This window comes from Camelus dromedarius, chromosome 31 (assembly GCF_036321535.1).
Source record: "Camelus dromedarius isolate mCamDro1 chromosome 31, mCamDro1.pat, whole genome shotgun sequence".
In the NCBI taxonomy this organism is placed as follows: domain Eukaryota; kingdom Metazoa; phylum Chordata; class Mammalia; order Artiodactyla; family Camelidae; genus Camelus; species Camelus dromedarius.
Window position 1 is genome coordinate 20,528,413 of NC_087466.1, and position 20,568 is coordinate 20,548,980.

Genomic DNA, 20,568 nt, shown 5'->3' on the forward strand with positions numbered 1-20,568 from the left:
CCCGCAGCCCACCCACTTACTTAAGAGAAAAGATAATAGTGAGAGGAAACCAGGGAGGGGGCTACGGCGACTGTGGCTTCTGTGTCAAGTCACATGTGCCTGTCTGAGGGGACTCCTGCCGCCCTGTGAGTGATGGGGACAGCAGGCAGCGCCCGGGAGCCACGGCGGGAGGGGCGTCCCCCGGGCCTGATTAGAGGGCCAGCCGCAGGCAGACACGCTCAACTGTCAGCCTCATCCTCCCAGCCCGCCATCAGAGGCACCATTAATTGCTGTCATTTGAGGGTGGCCTGTGGGGAGAAGGAGGGAGGCTGCGAGGAGGGGAGGGGATGGAGGAAGGAGGGGAAGGGGAGGCCAGGAGGGGGAGGGACGGCTCGCCCAGGGCTGAGCACCCTGAGCTGGAGGGAGAGAGAACCACCTCCACCCAAAAGAGGGACCGGGGCCCCCCAACTAGGGACAGAGCCAGTCGACCCATTGAGGTAGGACAAATGGAGTCCCAAGAGGTGTGATTCTGCCTGTCCCAGCCCCATGAACCTCCCCCACCCCCACACACACGCCTGACCACTGGTCTGCCTGCAGGTGGTTGGTCTTGATCTCCACGCCAGGGGATCCAGAAAGCCTGGCCCCCCTCCAGTCCTGCACCCACACGTGACCCCTCATCCCTCATCTACATGCCACCAGGCACCACGCTGGGAGAGGTTCAAGGCTTGGGCAAACCCCACTTTCCCACCTGTGCCCCGCACTCACACAGCTCCCCGACCCAGGACGCCTGGAGCTCCCCTCCCCCACCACAGGGTCAAAACCTACACCTGGCTTAGGGGCCCGACCCAAATGCCACCTTCTCCAAGGACTGACACCGACACAAAAGATTCTGGAGCTGGACTCTCCCTGCCCCTCACACACCAGGGATGTCACATCACCTCCCCGCATCTCGGTTTCCTCACCTGTAGGATGGGGTGAGGACAGTGGGGCGCCTCTGAGGCGGCTGAAGTGTTTGCTGCTGCTGCTACGTGATCGTTCAGGACATTCGTCCCCTTGATCCACACACGTCTCCCCTTCTGCCTCTCATCATGGTTCTTTGCAGAAATTCCTGTTCCCGCATCCCCTGTCTCTGGCCCCACCACACCCATCCCCCACCAGGTGAGGAGGGTCGCAGAGAGGCTCCCCAAGCTGCCAACCGGGAGCTACCAGGCACAGGGTCCATGGCACCTCTGTCTTCTGGGAGGGAAGGCCAGAGCACCCACCCGGCCTCCACGCCCCGGGCAGCCCCCCTCCCATCCACCCCGTCCTGTCCCCAGATAGGCCTTGTCTCTGAGCTGACGAGCCACTTGGGTCCTGCCAGGGGGTGCTCCTGGAAGCATTCGCCTCCCTCGGCAGGGGAGGGACCCCTCCTCGCCCTCCCCCGTCTGTCTGCCTCCCTCCTCCCTCAGGCGTGATGGATCACCCCAGAGGAGGAAGCTAAGTGCCTGCAGACAAAAAGCCCTTTTATCGTCCTCGGGTGGGCCACTGGCATGACAAGCAGATAACTCAGCCACAGGAGGAAGGCGCACCATTAGGCCTGCGATGCAGATTGATGGAGGACCGAGAGGCGGAGGAGGAGAAGGAGGGAAAAACACCCCAGGCAAGGCCGCCTTCCTTCCAACTTTAAAGGCACCAAAACACCAGGGAGAAAGCCTGGCTGGGCTGATCACCTTGAGGGGACTACCACCAGCATCACCCCTGCTCCCCACCCCCAAGATGTAACCCACTACTGTGGGGCCCAAGGTCTGGCTCAGGAAGCATGTAACCTCCAAGGCTGGCCTTCCCTCCTGCCTACAGTTTGGGGATGCCCTAAAGGCTCAGGAACACAGGAATGAGGCCGGCCTCAAGAAAACCCCACCCACGTGACTCATGCACACGCCCCGCAAATCAAGAGGCCCACTGCAAACAGCCTCGGGGCCTTTGCACCAGCTGTTCCCACTGCCTGGGACACCCTTCCTCCAGACACCCGCACACTCCCTTCCCTCCTCCTGCAGGTGTTTGCTCAAATGCCACCTTCTCAGGGTGGCCCACTCTGACCCCCCATTTGAAACTGCATCCCCCTCAAGACCAGACCACCCACAGGCTCCCCAAACTCCTTCTCTGCTGGTTCTTCACCCTAGTGCTCTCCACCAAGGACACACTATGTATCCAACTCTCTGTCTGGCCCAGGGAGGACAGGGTGCCTATCCGGCCTATTCACAGCTCCATCTCCAGCACCCAGAATGGGGGCTGGCACACAGTAGGTTCTTTAGAAACAATCATTCAATGAATGAATGTGTTCGGAAAAAGTAAAATCTCCCAATAGCAGCCAGTCCTGAGCCAGAACGTGCCCAGCAGTGCCCTCAGCAACCCTTGGAGGACGTCCACTTGACAAACGAGGAAACCGAGGCCCAGAAGTGTCGCAGCTCCCTGGAGTTTGCACCAGCTCTGCAGGAGACCTGCCCACTGCAGAACCGCCCCAGGGACTCATGACGCCAGTCCAGGGCTGGGTGTCACGACCAAGGACCAAAACCCACCCGCCACCTGCCTCTCAACACTGCAGCCTCAGGGAGGCTCTTCTCCATCTCCTGGCCTCAGTGTGCCCCTCTGTACAATGGGGCTGCCCCAGTGACACCGCTCCCACCTCTGCTGTCCTTCCCGGGACACCACCCAAGTCCCAGCTGCACCGAGTGTGGCCCAGATGGGGAAACAGCAGTGAGAAGTGCTCAGCAGCCCACAGAAGCAAAAAGCACCAGATCTCAATCCCACCGTGGAAGCCAGGCTGGGGCTCCTCAGACCCTGCCTCAACCCTCTTTGGGGCCAAACCCAGCTGACAACCCCTCCCAGCCACGGAAGAACAGCTGAGTCGATAAGATGGAAAGAAAGATGCTGGCAGTGCTGAGCGAGCGCTTACTACCTGCTAAGCACTGGGTCCCGAGCCTCAGTGGGAAGGATGCCCAGTGGCACAGCGGGGAAGGGGCCAAGCTGCCCTTTGCGGGGGACAGCGCCTTTGCCCCAGTAGCCTCACCCCCATGCCCACTGACCACCCCGTCCTCGCTGGCACGGACAGGGGCTGGGCGCTTGCCCCATGTGACCCCCACCACGCGTCCTCCAGGAGGGGTCTCCACTGCTTCCCCAAATCGCCTGACTCTTCGGGAGCATGGGAGGCCTTGAGGGGAGAGAAGTGAGCTTTCCTCATCACACCCATAGGGGTCTCTGGGGACGTGATCGCCTTTCCCAGGCCTCGGTCAGCCGGCAGCCCCCTGTCCGGGGGGCAGAGGACAAGACATGGGGAGAGGGGCCGCAGATTCAGCCCCCTCCTCTGCAAGGTCTCCCAGCAGCTTCAACAAAATTACAGAAACGCTGCCATCTTAGCAACCATCTACTCATCGCCAACTCTATGGGGGGGGGGTTCCCTCCCCATTTTATAGATGGGGAAACTGAGGCACCAGGTGGCTAGGAACCTTGCCCAAGGTCACACAGACAGTACGTGGCAGAGGGAGATAAGCACGCAGGCAGCTGGGATCCAGGGTCCCCACTGGGGCCCACCTGCCTCTCTTGGCTTAAAAATAATACAGAATAAAAGATGCCTTCCTTCTCTCTCCCACCAGCCAGGCCAGTACCTGAATCCCCCACTGACACACACACACACACACACACACATACGCACGCACGCACGCACACACACACGTCTGGACTGCCTTTCCTGTCCCCTGACACCCAAACCCTGCCAGCGCCCCTCGGGCGCCTCTCCAGTCCCCCGGTGTAGAAGCTCTCTGGGGAACCCCTGCCATCAGAGGTACCAGGTCGGGGAGGGGGGCAATAGGCACAGACCTGCCCAACACAGGCCTCAGTCTGCTCGGCTGTGAAATGGGCATACTGGGGAGGAATCTGCCGGGTTCCCTGGGCAGGTCAAAGGATGAGAGTCCCAGCTCTTTGCTCCCAGCTGAAACTTGGGACGGGTGACCCGCCCGTGCCTCAGTTTCCCTGTTTGTAAAAGGATAACAGCCCATTTGGGAGCACGGCTGTGAGGGTCACAATGTGGGGTGACATGAAAAGAAAGCATGCACTGTGGTGGTGAGCTTGGTGAGAGACTCCTCTGCGCCCGGCACCGGCCTGAGTCAGCCATGTAATCACCGCAGCAGCCCTCTGAGGGCACGCTTATTGCCCCCAGTTTACAGGCAGGAAAGTGGAGGCACGGGGGAGGAACGACTTGCCCTGGGAGCCCCGTGTGAAAGTGGCAGTCAGCGCCGAGACTGGAACCCAGGCCGCCTCCTCTCCCGCCGGGCACTGTGATGGACGGTGGCACACAGGTGTCCCGCCCGAGGGCTTCCTCCAGCGTCCAGCGTCCCAACACGTGGGTCTGTGCGCAGGCCCTGCCTCCCCCAAGGCCATGGCCCGCCATCAGAGCAAGAACCCCAGAGACATAAAAGCCACCGACCCACAGCTACACTGTCAGGGACAACTCCTCCTCTCAGGTATCATCTGGAACTCCCCGCACGCAGCCAGACAGCATCCCGTCCCAGGGGACCCCACCACCTCCACCCTGGGCACTCCTGGCGTGCCGTGCCCGCCCCACAAGGCCACGCCGAGCCCCACCACCGCATCTGCCAGGCCGAATCTGGCATCCCAGCAACGCCCGAGCCCTGCCCCTCAGCAGGTCCCAGCAATACGACTGCGCTAGAGACAGCAAGTGGGGACAGCCATGAACCTACCAGAAGCCGCCACCAGCAACGCCGTGTCCTCAAAACCTCTGGGGGGCCTGGAGGGGGAAACACGGGCTTTGTTAGTAAGACTCACAGCCTCCACGCACGGGCTAGGCACAACCACATCAAGGTGTGGGTGAAGGCGGCGCGGCCCCCCGGCCTGGGCCTGGTGCACTGTACACACCAGGCCAAGCATTTCTCCACGACCACCCTATGAAATGGTACTGCTGCCCCATTTGACAGAGAGGGAAACTGAGGTTCAGAGAATCAGTCTCATGACCCAGGTCCCACAGCTAGGAAGTCACTCCGCAGGGGATTCCAGAACTGTGTTTATGAAGGCGGCCCACACCCCGGCAAGGCCCATATCACAGTGTCGCTGTGAAACTCCCCCGTTAACTTCCCAGAGGACCCTCTAAAAAGTCCGTGAGTGACATCCGAAGGAGGGGGTGGGCCTACCACTCTCATTCAGGAATTTCTAACTGAGTCACCCGTCAAGGTCAAAACCAGTCTGATAAAAGTTAGCGTCCAGAACAAAGAAAGGACACTCACAAATAAAGCCAGTCAACCCAAAAGAAAAACGGGCAAAAAGACTTGACCGCACTTCACAAAAGGGGATCTAGAAACAGCCAGTTAGCACACAAAAAGATGTTCGATATCATGAGTCATCAGGAAAGTCCAAATTAAAACCACGAGACACCACTACACACCTACGTGGGTGGGTAAAATAAAACAGACAGTACCAAGTGCTGATGAAAATGCGGAGCACCGGGAATTCTCAGATGCTGCTAGTGGGATGCAAAATGGTGCAACTACTTCGGAAAATGGTTTGGCAGTTTCTTAAAAGTTAAACATGCATCTGACCATGTGACCCAGCAGTTTCACTGCTGGGTGGTTACCTGAGAAAAATGAAACCGTATGCTCACACAAAGCCTTGTAACATGAACGTTCATAACAGCTTTATTCATAATCACAAAAAACTGCTATCTAACCATCCATCCCACAGACAAAAGGATAAACAAACAACGGTACATCCATACCATGGAATGCTGCTCGGCAGCAAACTGCAACAAACTACAGACACACACAACCACATGGAGAAATGCCAGACTCATATGCTGAGCACAGAGGCCAGGCTCAAAAGGCCACACGTGCTACGATTCCATTTACAGAATCATGGGAGAGGCAAGACCCCGCTTGCACATGTAGAGAGATCTGCAGGGCTAGACACACCAGGACAAAAAGCCCTAGTGATTCCCACAGAAGTTAGGAGGCCGATCACCCCTAGAGAGAAGACAGCGGGGGTCTCCTTAACAACCATTCATTAACCTTCACCCGTGTGTTATGCGATCTTTATTGGGTTAGCTTCCGCACAAAAAAGAGCAAGTTAAACAGTAAGGGGCAGACCACTGGACAGAGGCCAAAAACCTGGCTGTGGTCCCAGCTCTTCCACTGACAACTGTGACCTCGGGCAAGCCCCCAGGTCTCTCTGACCTCAGTTTTCCTATCCAGAAAATGGGCTCATTCCCCATGGTTGTCTTCAAGACCTGCCCATTTGTGAACATCTCAGACTCAAGTGGACCTTGAGGGAACCCCTTCTGCACCCCGTGCGGCTCCCCAGGTATCAGAGGCAAGTGGAGCTGGGGTCACTGGCTCTGACAAGGTAGCTGCGTGCAGGGCTCAGGCTCTGGAACCAGGGTCCCTGGGTTCAAATCTGGGCTCTGCTCTTCCTAGCTGTGCACCCTGGGACAAGTAGCTTCACCTCTCTGAGCCTCGGTTTCCTCATCTCTAAAATGGGAACAATGATGAGTGAAATGATGGACCTTACAGGGATGCTGCGGACATGACGCGCCTGCACAGCCAGCGTGTGGGCAGAACCAGCGCTTGGTTACTGCTGGGTGTTCGTTACCTGGATGTGGTGGGGACAGCAAAGCTCCAAGACCCCAAGGAGCCCTTACAAGAGACAGCTGCAGGCGGCCATGGGGAACGATCCCGCCCCTTCTTTCCTGCCCTTTTAAGTTTTTTTTTCTTTTTCCATTATGATGCCCTCAGGCTTGGCACTCGGTCCTGCCATCTGCGGCAGCTCCAGAGACAGGGCCCTGTGGGAAGGCTGGAAACAGGAGGCCCGGGCACGTCTCCATAGCTGTCCGGCCCTGGGCTTCCGGAAGCCTCCATGGCAGGTCCTGCAGAAGGCTCAGGCACGGTCAGGAGGGCGGGCGCTCTCCCCAGGCACCACCTCGGGGGGGACAACTGGGAAGTCAGACCCCACCTTCTTCCCCACGTCTCCCAGTTCCAGCCATCTCCTCCTGCAGTCCCCAGACGGACACAGTCCACCCAACGGCATAGGGTCAAGACCAGACCGGCCGGCCCCAGGGTCACAAGGCTCGGGGGGGGGGGGGGGAGATCCCGGGCATCTCCCAGCAGTGCCAGCAACACGCAGGCCCAGAGAGCCTTCCCCACCAGGAGAACCTGGGGACTTCCCGGGACAACGACAGCCTCGCTGAGCCTCACGGAGGAAGAGGCACTTGGCCAGAATCAGCGGGGGCGGAGGTGGGGAGGTGCGTTGGCAGCGCAAGAGGACAGACGGGGACCAGGGCAGAGAATAGTTGGTAACAGTGCGGAGGTCAGAAGGAAGCAGAGTGCGAGTGTGTGGACGCGGGGGAGGGGGCGGGGCTGACGGCGCAGAGTGGGATTTTATCCCCCGGGGGCCAGGAAGATCCTTAGGAAGGTTTCACAGGCAGAGAAGGCACAGGTCCCAGTGGAATCCGGGGAGTGCATTCGGGCTGTGGAGTGGAGGATGGCCGGGGGTGGAAGCCGGTCAGGGTAGGGCAGTGGAGGTGGGACAGGTGGATGGGATGGAGGAGAATCGACCCCCAGCAGGAACGGATGAGGAGCCTCAGGGACCACACGCACGACAGGTCTGGGTGGGGGCGGGAGGAAGAGTCACATCCACTTCCAGGAGGCTTTCTGTGTTCCACCTGCTCCCGTTACCACGTGTCATCCTCTCAACCATCCCAGGATGGGGGGAGATGCAGGGGAGGGGCTCTGTTTCTACACCAGGAAGCTGAGGCTCAGAGGAGAGGTAACTCACCCAAGGTCACCCAGCTAGGAAGGTAAGGAGCCAGGATTTGAACCTAGCTCATTAGGCCGTGGGAGCCAGGGCACTGGGAAGGGGATGGGGGGGTGGGCAGGAGGACCCTCTTTGGGCGTAGACAAGTAGAGCAGGACAGGGGAGGCGGCTGCTCCAACCCCCAGGCTGACCCCAGACTGCTGGAGCCTTCTCAGCACAGAAGGGGCTCAAAAGACCCAACAGGACCTCCCCCGGGCCCGGAAAGGTCCCCATCCTCCCATGCCAACCCCCACCCCGAAACGGCCCTGGACCTCCTAGGAGGGAGGCACCACTGAGCCCCGTACAAGGGGGTCAAGTCAGGGAACAAGGGAACAGACTCCTCCCCCTCACTCAGGGTCTCACGCTCATCCGTTCACACTCCCACTCATCCATTCACACTCCCACTCACTCAAGGCTGAGATCCCATACGCACTTTAGCTCACACTCACGCACACCCTCAGTGTCTCACGCACACACACACACAGAGCCTCATTCACTCACATTCATCCAGGCTCACCAGGCACCCGCTCCCTCTGCTTCTTCGCCCAGCGCTGTCCCGGCCCAGTCCACCAACTGCTGAATTCCTCTTCCCCCGCCCCCAGGGGCTGACCAGCCTCATTTCCCAGGAAAGCAGATACAGGAAGGAGGATGTTTTCTGAAAGGCTCCCCTCCCTCAAGCCCCAGGTAACCCTCACTCACGCACTTCAGCAGTTTCCCAGAGCCCAAGGGCTGAGACCTGCCCCCACCTGGCACCAAGCCCTCCCCAGCCCCCAAACAAGCCCCATCGGGCCCACCTCCAGGCTTTGGCCCTCAACTGCCATTCACACCCTCACCCTCCTCTACCTCCCAGCACCAGCATAAACACCACATTTTTCCTCCTCCAGGAAGCCTACCCAGAGTACCGCAGCCACAGAGGTTAGCACAAAGTGTCCATCTACCCCGCTCAGAGACAGGAAGCCACCAGCCCAAGATCATACAGCTGCCATGAGGGCAGAGCCAGCTGGGATCCAAACCCAGAGAGAACTGTCCAGCTTCAACTGGGACACCACCCGCACCCTTCAGCCAGGCGATAAGCTTGACAGAGCCTCGGCACGGAGATGGGGCAGTGAACATGAAAGACGGGGGTCCTCGGGGGACACGGTCACACCTGCGCACACCCACACACCACACAGGTCCATCAGGAAAAGTGCAAGATGACTTCAAAGGGCAGTGACCACAGTAACAGACATAAACCAAGATAAGCCCACAGTGAATGACATGATGGAGGCGGGTGGCAAGAAGTCAGGGAGGGTCTCCCGAGGAGACACTGGAGCCCAGGGCCCAAGAGATAAGGCACAGCAAATGCAGGCGCCGAGGTGGGAACCAGCTGAACTGGAAACAGTGGGAGCAGCCTGGCCTGGGTTTTATTTCCAAGACAAGGCCACAGGAGGGGAGTGGCGTGTTCTGATTTAACACATAATCAAGTAGAACAGTGTGAGGCAGTGCCAATGAGGACATCTCTGGGTCAATCCCTGAGGGCTCCTTGGACGTGGTGTCCTCCTCCCCAGGCCCAGTCTCGGCCCCTTCCTGCACTGCAGTCTCTCCTAAGGTCAAAACCTAAGGGCTCCAGCCTCAATGCCAGGCAAGTGCTTGGTAGCGAGACCCCAGGACCGCCAGGTCTCTCCTACCAGGCCCTGCCACAGCCACCCAGGGGCAAGGCTCTGACCCTGCTGGCCCTGGAGGCCCTGGCAACGCCAGGCCTTCGCCTCCACCTGCTCCCTTGGCAGGTTGCTAAAAGCGATTGCACAAGCCAAGGCCTGGAACAAATCCTCCCTCCCAGCCCAGCCTCCGCCTAGCCTCCAGCCACACGGGCCGCACCCTCGGCAGGGCCCCAGGAGGCACACTTTCCAGGTGTGGGAAGGAGAATGGGTGCTGCTGGTGCACCTGCAGCGCCTGCAGACAACGGGCCAGGTGGCCGTGGATTCAGCCGGGGTTCCAGTCCCGACTCAGCCACTTCCACACCAGACACCCAAGTCACCCCATCTCACCATGCCTTTGCTTCCCCACCTGCAAACTGAAGGGTGATCACACTGCCCACCCCGGAGGGTTGCTGCGACGACTGAATGAGTTAATACAGCCCAGCACCCGAGAACAGTGCCCAGCACGGTGCAGATCTCAACAAGCTCATTAATCACAGTAAGCGCTTTCCACAGCTCCCCATTTCGGGACCCTCACAGCAATGCTCCAAGCGAAACGGAGAAACTGAAGCATGGAATGGTTACCTGTCCCAAGTCTCTCAGCTGGAAGCAAAAGCAAAAAGAGGTGGGACTTGAACCCTTTCTTTACCCACCCAGGGAATTCCTCCCCAGTGTGCTCATTTCACAGCCAAGCAGACCTGAGGCCCATATCAGATAGGGCTGTGCCCACAACTTGACCTGGTACAGCTGACAGCAAGTTGTCTCTCGAAAGAACTCCTACACATACCTCAAAGTCCAGCTCATGGTGTCCTTTCCTGTCCCCTCAACGAATAAGCCTTTTCCAGTTAGTCCAGTCATATCCTGGACCTCACTGCCACCCAAAAGCTCTGCTTGGCCACCCCCAGCAGATCCTGAGCCCCCCAGGAAAGGGCCTGCCTTATCCCTCACTGAGGCCACAAGGCTGACCCAAAGCCAGATGCCCAGTGGAATCAAGGTGAGGTTCAGAGTAAAAGAGGCTAGGTACAAAGGAGACCCCAGCACAGTAGGGCCAAGGCTGTGAGGTGTCACTGATGGTAGGGCTGAGAGATGGCCTGGCACACCGTGGGCCCAGCCAACTCACGACAGACCCAATACAGTGGCTGGCACACAGTGGGGCCAGTATCACAGCAGGCAGCAGCTGAGGCTTGGACCCGCCTCCTCTCTTTACCCAATCCAAGTCCCCACTCCAGAAAAGCCCCCCATGCACCTCCCACACCCACCAGAGTCCCACTCACAACCACAAACCGCACCTCTGGCCTCCTCCAGGCAGCCCTCACTCCCTCACCCTCGGCAACATCCAATCTAGCTGTAGTCACTAAACCAACAACAATGGCAAACAATAGCGGTCATGACTAACATTTAGCAACTCCGTAAGGGCCCCCAAGCCAAGCCTTTACGTAATAACTTAAACTCCCAATGACTCTCCAGGTAGCAGGTTATTTTATTATCCCCATTTTACAGATGAGGAAACTGAGGCTTGGGGAGGTTGAGTCACTTGCCCCAGGGTCATACGGCCCATGAGTGGAGATGTCAAGACAGGACCGCAGGCGGCCTTAAACCGTGCACATGGGGCTCAGCACGAGAGATATTACTGTTAGCGGTAGGTATCCTCATCCTGTGTTCTCAGACTCTCGGCTGGGCAGCAGTGACCCGATTTAATCCTCCCTGCAGCCTCCTGAGCTGCTGCTGTCCATCTCCCAGATGGACAGACTGAGGCTCTGAGAGGGGATCACACCGCGGGGGTCCCCCCAGGGGGCAGGGTTCTCTGTGATTCTCCCTCCAGTCAGTGCCGAGGCCAGAAGCCGACACCCTGCAAGAAGCAGGAGCCACAACTAACCCGCAACATCTCTGCCCACAGTCATCACCGAGGGCAAGCTCCCCTGCCAGGCGCCGCTGCCCCAGGCCAGAACTCTGCAGAGGGGACGCTCCGCCTGCAGCCCCTGCCCTCCCATCTCAAACCCCTCAGTGGGCACAGGTCACATTCTACCAAATCGCCCGGGGCCCCAGGGACCACTGCCATGCCCACGGCTTTGCGGAAAGGGAAGTGACACCCACGTGAACCTCCACGTGGCAGTGTGAGCCATGCTGGGCCAAGATGAGCAGGCCATGAAACGTGCTTTATGGAAGCCGGAAATCAGACCCCGGGACCCCGCAGACCCAGGCAGTGGCCCCCGAGTGCTGAGCAGGTGTAACCTCCAGAAGCCATCCTTGCAGGTTGTATTTGGGGACTTCAGGCACGGTGTGACCCAGGTGCCTAGAGCAGGAGCAGGCCAGGGCCCTTTGGCAGGTAGGGGGTACCTAACACTCCTCCCAGAGCTGCCCAGGCCTTCCCAGCGCATCTCTTCACACAAGATGAACAGGGACATCTCCCCTGTCCCCTAGGGCTGGGTGGTGCCCGTCCTCGTCACTCTAGTAGTAAGCAGCCCAGACAGCCGGAGCGGGAGGGCGGCAGCTCTTCCATTTAGAAGCCACTGGGATATTTTATTTTCCTTCTCAAGTGACAGCTGAGGCCGGCTCTCCTTGAAGCTGCAGAGAGGCAGTCACCGAGAGTTCACCCAGGTCTCCGATTCCCACCAGACAGACTGCAGCAGCCAGCGACTGCTGGAGGGCGGGGCAGCCACCTCACAGCCACAGGCGGGCAAGGATGTGAGTGAGTGGACAGGACCTGGGGTGGGACAAAAATGGGAGGAGGGGCTGCGTTCCAACAGAGGGGGAGCATATGGCCCTACCCAAAGGGGGCACAGCTCATCCAACCATGAGGGACACGGCCCCACTCCAGGGAGCCCAAGGTCCATCCACACAGTCAAGGGAGAATGAGGAGCAACCGTGAGCCCCCCAGCCCCCAAGTCCACCTGTCGGGGCTCCCAGGAGAGACCTGCAGTGATCGCAGGCAAAACAACACAACAGTCACAGCCCCTTCCCACATGCGTGCTCACCGTGTGCCAGGCCCTGGGCCATCTGTCCTGACCCCATTTCACAGATGGGGAAACTGAGGCCCAAAGAGGTTCAGCAATGCTCCCCGCCCCACCGAGACAGCACAGCCAGTGAGGGGCAGGGAGATGGGAATCCGGGCGCCTGCCCTCGGCCGCCCCATCCTCCATCCCCTACACCTCAATCTGGCCCCAGAACGTACTTCTCAGAAACCTCCCTCCCATCTCCTCACTGCAGGGTGTGGGGCCATCTGAGGAGGCAGCAACCGACAGGAGCAATTAGACACCAGGAAGGAGCCGAGATATCGACCATTTCTGGAGGGAAGGGGGGCGGGCGGGGGCTCAGGCCACACCAGTGTTGGCAGCCTGGCTCCCGGCCAAGCGCAGGCCAAGGCAGGGCAGGCAGGCAGCACAGACCAGGCCGGGAGGGCCTGCGGGGGCCCCAGACGGCAACACAGAGAAGCCATCTGTCTGTCCACATGTCTGTCCACCACCAGCACCGCCCACCGCAGGCACCCCTCACCCCGCCCCCTGGCTTTCACTGTGTGGTCACCACGCTAAGCCCTTTAGTTTACTAACTAGTTTAATTCTTACAACCACCACACGCACGAGTTCCTGTGACTCTCCCCATTTTACAGATGGGAGCAATGAGGCAGAGAGACAAGACAGCGTACGTAGGGTTCCCACAGCTAAGATTTGCATCCAGGCATCCACTCTAACCACACCTCGGCCCGGGAGTCCCCCACGGGGTGGGAGATAAGAGAGCGGGCTTTCTGGGAATGGGGCACTGGGGAATGGGACTGCATGGGGTGGAAAGTTCCAGAAGCCTCTGGAAGCCCCACAGAGGGCCCTTTACAGAGGTTCTCTGTAAAGACAATTCCATTTCTGCCCCGTAAGAGCACAGCACAAGTGGCCTAAAATGATAGCCGCTGGGCTCCCCTGGGGAAGAGGCTGCCTGGCCCTGGTCAGCAGGAAGGGAAACCACTGCAGAGCTTTCCCTGCCCCTGGCCCCAGGCTCCCCTGGCCAGGGACGGGGGTCTGGGCCATCCTCAGCTGCATGGCGGGGCCAGGGGCTGCCTGGAAGACCAAGAGTGTCAGGAACTATCGATCGATCGCCAGAAGCAATTAATTGTCTGGGTCAAGAGATGGTGAAAGAGATTTGTCACCCGGGGCCCAGGGGACGCCCCAGTGAGTCCAGCCACCCGGACGGGAGGAGTGGTTCCCGCTGACCTGGTCCCGAGTCTCCGGAGGTCAGGACCTCTGCAGACTCCTCTAGCATCCGGTTCCCCGCCTACCCTCACAGGCCTCCTCCGCACGCTCCCCACTCACAGAAGCTCAACTCTCCACAGGCCCCCTCTCCCCTCCCCAACACCCGCCCCTGATCCACCGCGGCATCTGTGACCCGTGCACCAGGGGTAACCAGCCCATCATGCACAGATGGGGAGAGTGAGTCCCAGCAACTAAGCTCACACCCAGAGTCCCAGCCACCCAGGATCATCCTGAGACCCAGAGCCAGTCCCAGCTGCACCCTGTTCTAGCTGGGCGACCCCACACCTGCTGCTTAACTTCTCTGGGACTGCCTCCTCCGCTGTAAAATGGAGATGAGACACAGAGGGGCTAAAATCAGGCCTGCTCAGGCACAAATCCCAGCTCTACCATCTGGTAAAGGCTCAAGCTGTCCTGCCCCCTTGCTTCTCTGAGCCTCAGTTTTACCATCTGTAAAATGGGGCTGATGCCTGGAGCTACTCTGTGGAGAAATACGCAGCCCAACACACAGCAGGAGCTCAGTGCAAGCTTGCCACTGGGGTTCGCCAGCCCGCCTTCCCAGGGACCCAAGCCCAGCGGCCCAGCACCTAGGACACCCAGGCTCAGGCCCCACGCCAGGCTGTGATGAGAACACCAGAGGCACAGGCCCCCGCCCTGCCCCTGCAACAGGACCCAGTAGGAGACAGGCTACGGTGGCTACCGTCCCCCGACCCAGCTTGGAGAACAGAATCGCCGGGACACACGTGGCTCCCCAACCCAGATCCTCCACAGGCAGATCTGGAGGGGGCATACGGCATGGGCCTCCCCTGGGTGAGTCTCCCAGCTTTCAGTTCCTCGTGTCTGCACCAGATCCCTCTGCGCACACCCTGGACACACACGGCCCCCCAGGAGCCACTGCTGGATGCCAATAAACACCTCCCTCACTGCCCCCACTACACAGATGAGGAGACTGAGGCCCAAGGCAGCCAGCGAGTGGCTCCTCCTGATGTCCCACAGGAGCTCAGCAGGTGCTTAGAAGGTCAGCAGGCCGGGCAGCACTGAGTCAGAGTGAGAAACTCAGCGGAAACTGAGAACAGCCCTGGAGGCCCCACGTACTCCCCAGAGTGAGCCGCGCTGATTCACAGCCAGGCCGTGTGTTGGAAAGTTTCTGCTTCTGTGGTGGGGTGGGGGTGGGGGACGAGAGGCACAGAGCAGCCACCAGAGGCCCAGGGTCCCTCTCCCAGCCTGGTAGGTAAGCATCACTCCCTGTGCAGGAGATGTGAACTGGGCCCAGAGCCTCTGGACCACCCAGACTCGCCCACCCCTCAGCGCCCCTCAAGGGCCCATCAGCACCCAGAGGGTATGGCCGGAGGGCAGGTAGGCAGGACAGCCCCACCAGGGCACAGGCTTCTACTGCTTGCGGCTGGGCTCAGCCTGCAGGGAGGCCACAGAGCACAGCTGTGATGACCTCAGGATCTGGCCTGAGATCCGGCTTCAAGTCCTGATTCCACTGCTTTCTAGCTGTGTGACCCCAGGCATGTTGCTAAACATCTCTGAGCCAGTTCCTCTCCTGTGAAATGGAAACTCTCATTTCACAGGGCTTAGAGACTCAGTGAGAGTGTACATACCGGCTGCCCAGCACACAGTAAGAGCTCAATAGATACACATCTATTTTCAGTTCCCAAATCGGTTCTTTTTTAATTGAGGTGAAATTCATGTAACATATAATCAACCATTATGAAGTGAACAACTCAGGGGCACTGATTACCTTCACGATGCTGTGCGACCACCAACTCTACCTAGTTCCAAAGCCTTTCCATCACCCCAAAAAGAAGAAACCCCCCTACCCCCCGACCAGTCTCTCCCCAGCCCCTGGCGATCACTAGTCTGTTTCCTGCTGCTATGCATTCCCCTATTCTGGACATTTCTGAGGTTCAGCCACACAATAACACAGACCTGTGTTTCATTCCTTTTTACAGCTGGATGTTATTCCATTGTATGGATAGACAATTGGACATTTTTTAAATCAGAAAATGTGTTCTAAATAACACAGGAAGAGAACCTGACAACACATATAAACACACATAGACATGAAATATTTTAAACCTTGTAAAATTATTTTTAAAAAAATAATCATATTGACTGGGGATGCGGAATCCGGCCAGTGGGAAGGGACTGTGGGAGCTCCAGAGCTGACAGCCCCTCCCTCTGGGTCTTCCCGGCTCAAACGTCAGGCCTCCCACATCTAGGCTATGCTGTGCTATGTGACCCTGGGCCAACTCCTTGCCCTCTCTGGGCCTCCACTTCCCCATCTGACGCTCTCAGAGGGACTTCCCATCTTAACACCTCCAACCGTCCCCCATCCCTGGCGAAAGGTGAGAAACTGGGGCAGCCAGACTGTGGGAACGTGACAGGCATGACACATGTCACCAGAGGAGGCTGACGAGCTGCCCTGTGCTGGTGGCAGCAAGGACAAGCAACTCCGGGGTGCCTAGAGACCCTGCAGGGGTGGGGGCACACTCTGGGCCACATAAATGTGGACACGGCATGAACAGGGAACCGAGGCGTGCCCTCCCGCCCCTGCCCAGGGCACAACTGAGACGCTGAGTCCCTGAGGCCGAGGCCGGGTGCTCGCACTTAAGACACCAGCGCCTGATCCTTCTTCACTGGGAGCTGCCCTGTGCCCCGCAGGACGGTCACAGCATCTCTGGCCGCGACCCACTACGCCTGTGGCATCTCCCCCAGGTTGGGACCAAAAAATGTCTTCAGACATCGCCAGATGAATCCTGGGGCAACATCAGCCCGCTGAACCCATCCCCACCCTTGCCCCCTAAGGGCCTCTCTTCCTGGGCAGAAAACAGCAGTCAGTGGCAGCCACGCTCCCCTGGGCCAGACCCCCCTGGTCTGGCTGGTTCCAGACAGGGTGGAACCCACATAAGGGACAAGGGCCCTGTGTCCAACACCCCTCCCCACCCTCCACCAGGTCAGGCCGGACTTAGTCTCACTGCCAAGGGACCCATCAGCCATCAACACACACTGACCAAGGCCTTATTATGTCCTGACACCGACCGTTCCAGGCACTGGGGGCCCAGCTGGGGACAAGACGGGGGCAGCTCCTGCCTCCTCGGAAGAGACCTTCTGACATGGGAAAGCTGACCACGCACAAGGCGAAGGAGTCAACTGAGAAACTCCAGAGATGAACGACCACAGACAAAAGTGGTGGGGGCTGGGATAGTGGCAGGGGGCTGCTTGACTGGGCAGCCAGAAGGACCTCCTGAGGGTGACAGCTGAGCTGAGACCTGACGACAGCCGCCAAGCCGATCCCAGGGAACAGCATTGCTGGTAGGGGAACAGCGAGTGCAGAGGCTGAGTGCAGAGGCCGGGGGCGGGGAGGTATGTGGCTGGAGCGCAAACCAGGAGACGGTGGGTCCGTGAAGGCGGAGTGGCTCCTCGGTGCCCCGGGGGCCTCTAGGCTTATTCTCAGAGGAGGAAGGGGAAGGGAGAGTGTGAGACCAGGAGCTGAAAATTCTCATTCTTCTGGCAGCATGCCTCTGCCTGCAGCCTGAAGAACATGGCAGGGACGAGTGGGTGATTCAGGGGCCATGAGGAAGCCACCAGGGAACCAGAGCCAACAGTGGAGGTGGCGGGAAGAGAGCAGCAGGGCGCCTGGTCTGCCACCATGGTGTTTGTTATTGTTACTGATATGAAAGCAGGGAGGGTCTCCACCACAGTGGTCCCCTCCAGCCCCAGTAACAGCATATTGTTGTTTCTGTGTTAGTAGGTCCAGCCAGTGTCCCCACCCCGGAACATCTCAGAAACAGTCAGGGATGTTTTTGGCTGTCCTGTGACTGGCCCTCAGCCAGCGGGACAGCCCCAGGCCACGAAAGTCACTCTCCCCACACAATTTTCAAATAACCTGGCCGTTTAAAAAAAAAAAAAAACTGCCAGAACCGATCCAAACACTAGCTTTTAAAAAAAAAAATCCCTTTCATGTATTTCCAGAACCGAAACGCTTCTGATCTCACTTGCCTCGAATCGACTCTTACTCATTCTGAGTGGGAGCCAGCAGCGACTTCCTTCCACTTCCTTCACACCACAACAGGGTGGCCCACTGGTCTTTGTTTTGTTGTTGTTGTTGTTGGTTCTGGGCAGAGTCAAGACTGTGTTCAGGAGGAATTCCAGTGTCCAAAAGAAAAGGGGATTTTCCAACTCTATGCTGTAAATGTTGTCAGGGGTTGTCGGGACGCTGTGTGGCTCTGGGTAAGTGAGCTGACCTTTCTGAACCTTAGCTGTTTGGCCTGTGACACAGGGAAAGTGATGATGTGATCATCGCCAGCTCACGAGGGTGAGAGCATCAAAGGAATTAACGTGACATGTGCCGGTCACCGCGAAACACCAGAGAAAGCACACAGCCCTCAGTCTACAGCACGCACGCGGCTGAAGGGGCTGGAGGTGGGTGGGGCGAAAGCCCCCAGCAAAGGCCCCAGCGGGCAGGGGGTGGAGGAGAAAATCCCGCACTCCCGCCTGGGCCAGGTGGCCCCTCGCCAGCCTGGCTTTCACCTCCAGGAGATAAGCTGCCTGCTCAAGTTCACGTTCAGGATCAAATGAACCCACTTAATCGCCTTAGGGATCTCCACTGAGCTGGCTCCTCAGGGACCTGGGGAGGAGGGCAGCTGAGTCCCCTCCAGCCAAGACCCTCACCCGCGCGGCCAGACACAGAGAAGATGCTGCCGGCACCCCGCTCAGCCCCGCACCGCCCGCTGGAGTGACCCCAAGGACAGACGTGTGCATGCTGGCCTCATCTGTGCACACGCAGACAACATCTGCTCACTGTCACAAAGCACCTACTACACGCCACGTGCCCAGCCACAGTGACTCTGAATCCCCACAGCAGCCCGGAAGGTAAGTGCTACCCTGAACGCCACTCTCCAGACGGGGAAACTGAGGCCTGGAAGGGAAACAGCCAGCCCGCAGTGGTGACAGCTTCACCAGGATCACCTGCCACTCTCCAGACAAAGCTCTCCCCATTCCATGAGGCAGGGACGGGGCTTAAGTCACCACCACATCCCCACGCCAAGCCAGAGCAGTGGGCAGAGTGTCCAGCTGTGCCCGGGGGCGGTGGGGGTGCACACGCCTGCCGCGTCCCTTCCCAGCTGTATCCTAGCACCTGGGACAGCGCCCGGCACGCAGTAGGTGGTCCGTGAGTGCATCTGAACCAGCAAAAGCTACACGCTGGACACCAGGAAAGGTCCCTCGTGGGACCCCTCTGCCGTCCTAACAGCCCTCATGTGCCACAGGCGACCACTGTGCCCCTTGGGGCGCACCGGGCAGCGTCTGCAGTCATTTCTGGTCGTCACAGCGGTAGAGACCAGGGACGCAGCTAAACCGCCCACACAGCGGACACAGGCACAGGACCGCCCCCAGAGCAGAAGCACCCAGCCCAAAGGCCAGCGGCGCACAGGCTGAGGAGTCCGCTTCACTACAGTCAGCCGCGCGTGAATTGAGAACCTAGGATGTGCAAGGCTGAACAAAACCCTGCAAGGAGACGAGGTTGCAGGGCTCCCTGGGGCAAGGTTTTGTGTCCAGTGTCACACAGAGACTGCAGGGCAGAGGTGGGTCCCAGGTCCAAGCGGCTCAAAGCCCCAGCCCAGAGCCGCCAAATACCTGCCCCACTTCTGAGGATTCTGACCTACTATGTCTGACAGGGGGCAGGAGGAGGGGGCTGCGGAATCCAGGGAGCTCCCTGTTCCCTCTTCCCATGGTCACTTCCAAGCAGCAGAGGTCAGAGCTGGTCGTTTTCATCAAAACCCACACACAGCTAGACGCTGGCAGTCTCTCTCTGGTTTGGGGGGGGGGGGTGTGGTCATTTTTTTTATGTGCAGGTTTTTTTTTTTTATTGAAGCCTAGTCAGTTTACAATGTGGGGTTAATTTTAAGCGTAGAGCATAATGTTTCAGTTATACGTACATATATTCCTTTTCATATTCTTTTTCATTACAGGTTATTTCAGGAGAGGAATATAGTTCCCTGTGCTGTACAGCAGGACCTTGTTGTTGATCTATTTAAGATACCTGTGCAAGCTTTTTTTGTTTCTTAGTTTTCCAACATAGAGAGAACACATTTGTTCTGCTTCTGAAAACCAAGGAAGTCTTTTTGGTAAGGCAGCTGTCAAACCACACGCCCTGCCCAAGGCCTTGGCCGTGGGGAGACTGCACACCCCAGCGCAGCCCCCTGCAGGGGCTGCCAGCATCACCTGGAAGAGCCATGAGCCGACGATGCCATTCCTGAGAACACATGGAGGAGAAAGGACCGCGCAGGGGCACCCGGAGGCACTGGGAGAAGGTCCAAACACCGCGGTCAACCCAAGAGGCATCTGGGGACTACACCAATCACGTGCCACGGAGCCCCAGGACAAGTACTATCCATACGGAAGTAAAAATTCATCACCTCCATCTAACTGCACTCCAAACAGGGCAAAATCCTCATTTTTAAAAGTAATAATAACTGTCATAGCTACACGGTTAACCTGGTGCCTAATCCTCAAATCAATCCTAGAAGATAGGTCCCACTCCAGTCCCTACTTTACATACAGGGAAACTGAGGCACGGGGCAATACCTCACAGCGGGTAAGAGCCCGTGGCAGGGGTGCGAGGATCCCTGCTCCGAACCACTGGGTCTGCCTGCCCGTCTCAACGTGGAGAGGAAATTACGAGGCTGAGTTACATAAAGCTGTCAATATTCAACCACACTGGACCTACAACACTGGCAGAGTGCAGGGCTCATTCTGACAGTGACGTGCAGAGCGGCGCACGCGCGCACACACACACACCCAGACCCATGCACGTGCATCCTTCCAGCCTGGAGACGACA

The 20,568-nt window shown here is 58.5% G+C and overlaps 1 protein-coding gene across 23 annotated transcripts in view; it reads right to left on the bottom strand.

The window, feature by feature from the left end:
• NCOR2 (nuclear receptor corepressor 2) overlaps window positions 1-20,568 on the bottom strand; it is a 214,963-nt gene that overhangs the window by 179,622 nt on the left and 14,773 nt on the right. For 22 of the 23 annotated variants that reach the window (XM_031442513.2, XM_031442507.2, XM_031442506.2 and 19 more), the window contains one exon: window positions 4,713-4,759. The exons of the other annotated variant lie outside the window; for it this stretch is intronic. The gene's annotated coding sequence lies outside the window, so the exon portion shown is untranslated. Of the gene's footprint in view, window positions 1-4,712; window positions 4,760-20,568 lie in introns of those variants that run through there. 23 annotated transcript variants of the gene reach the window in all.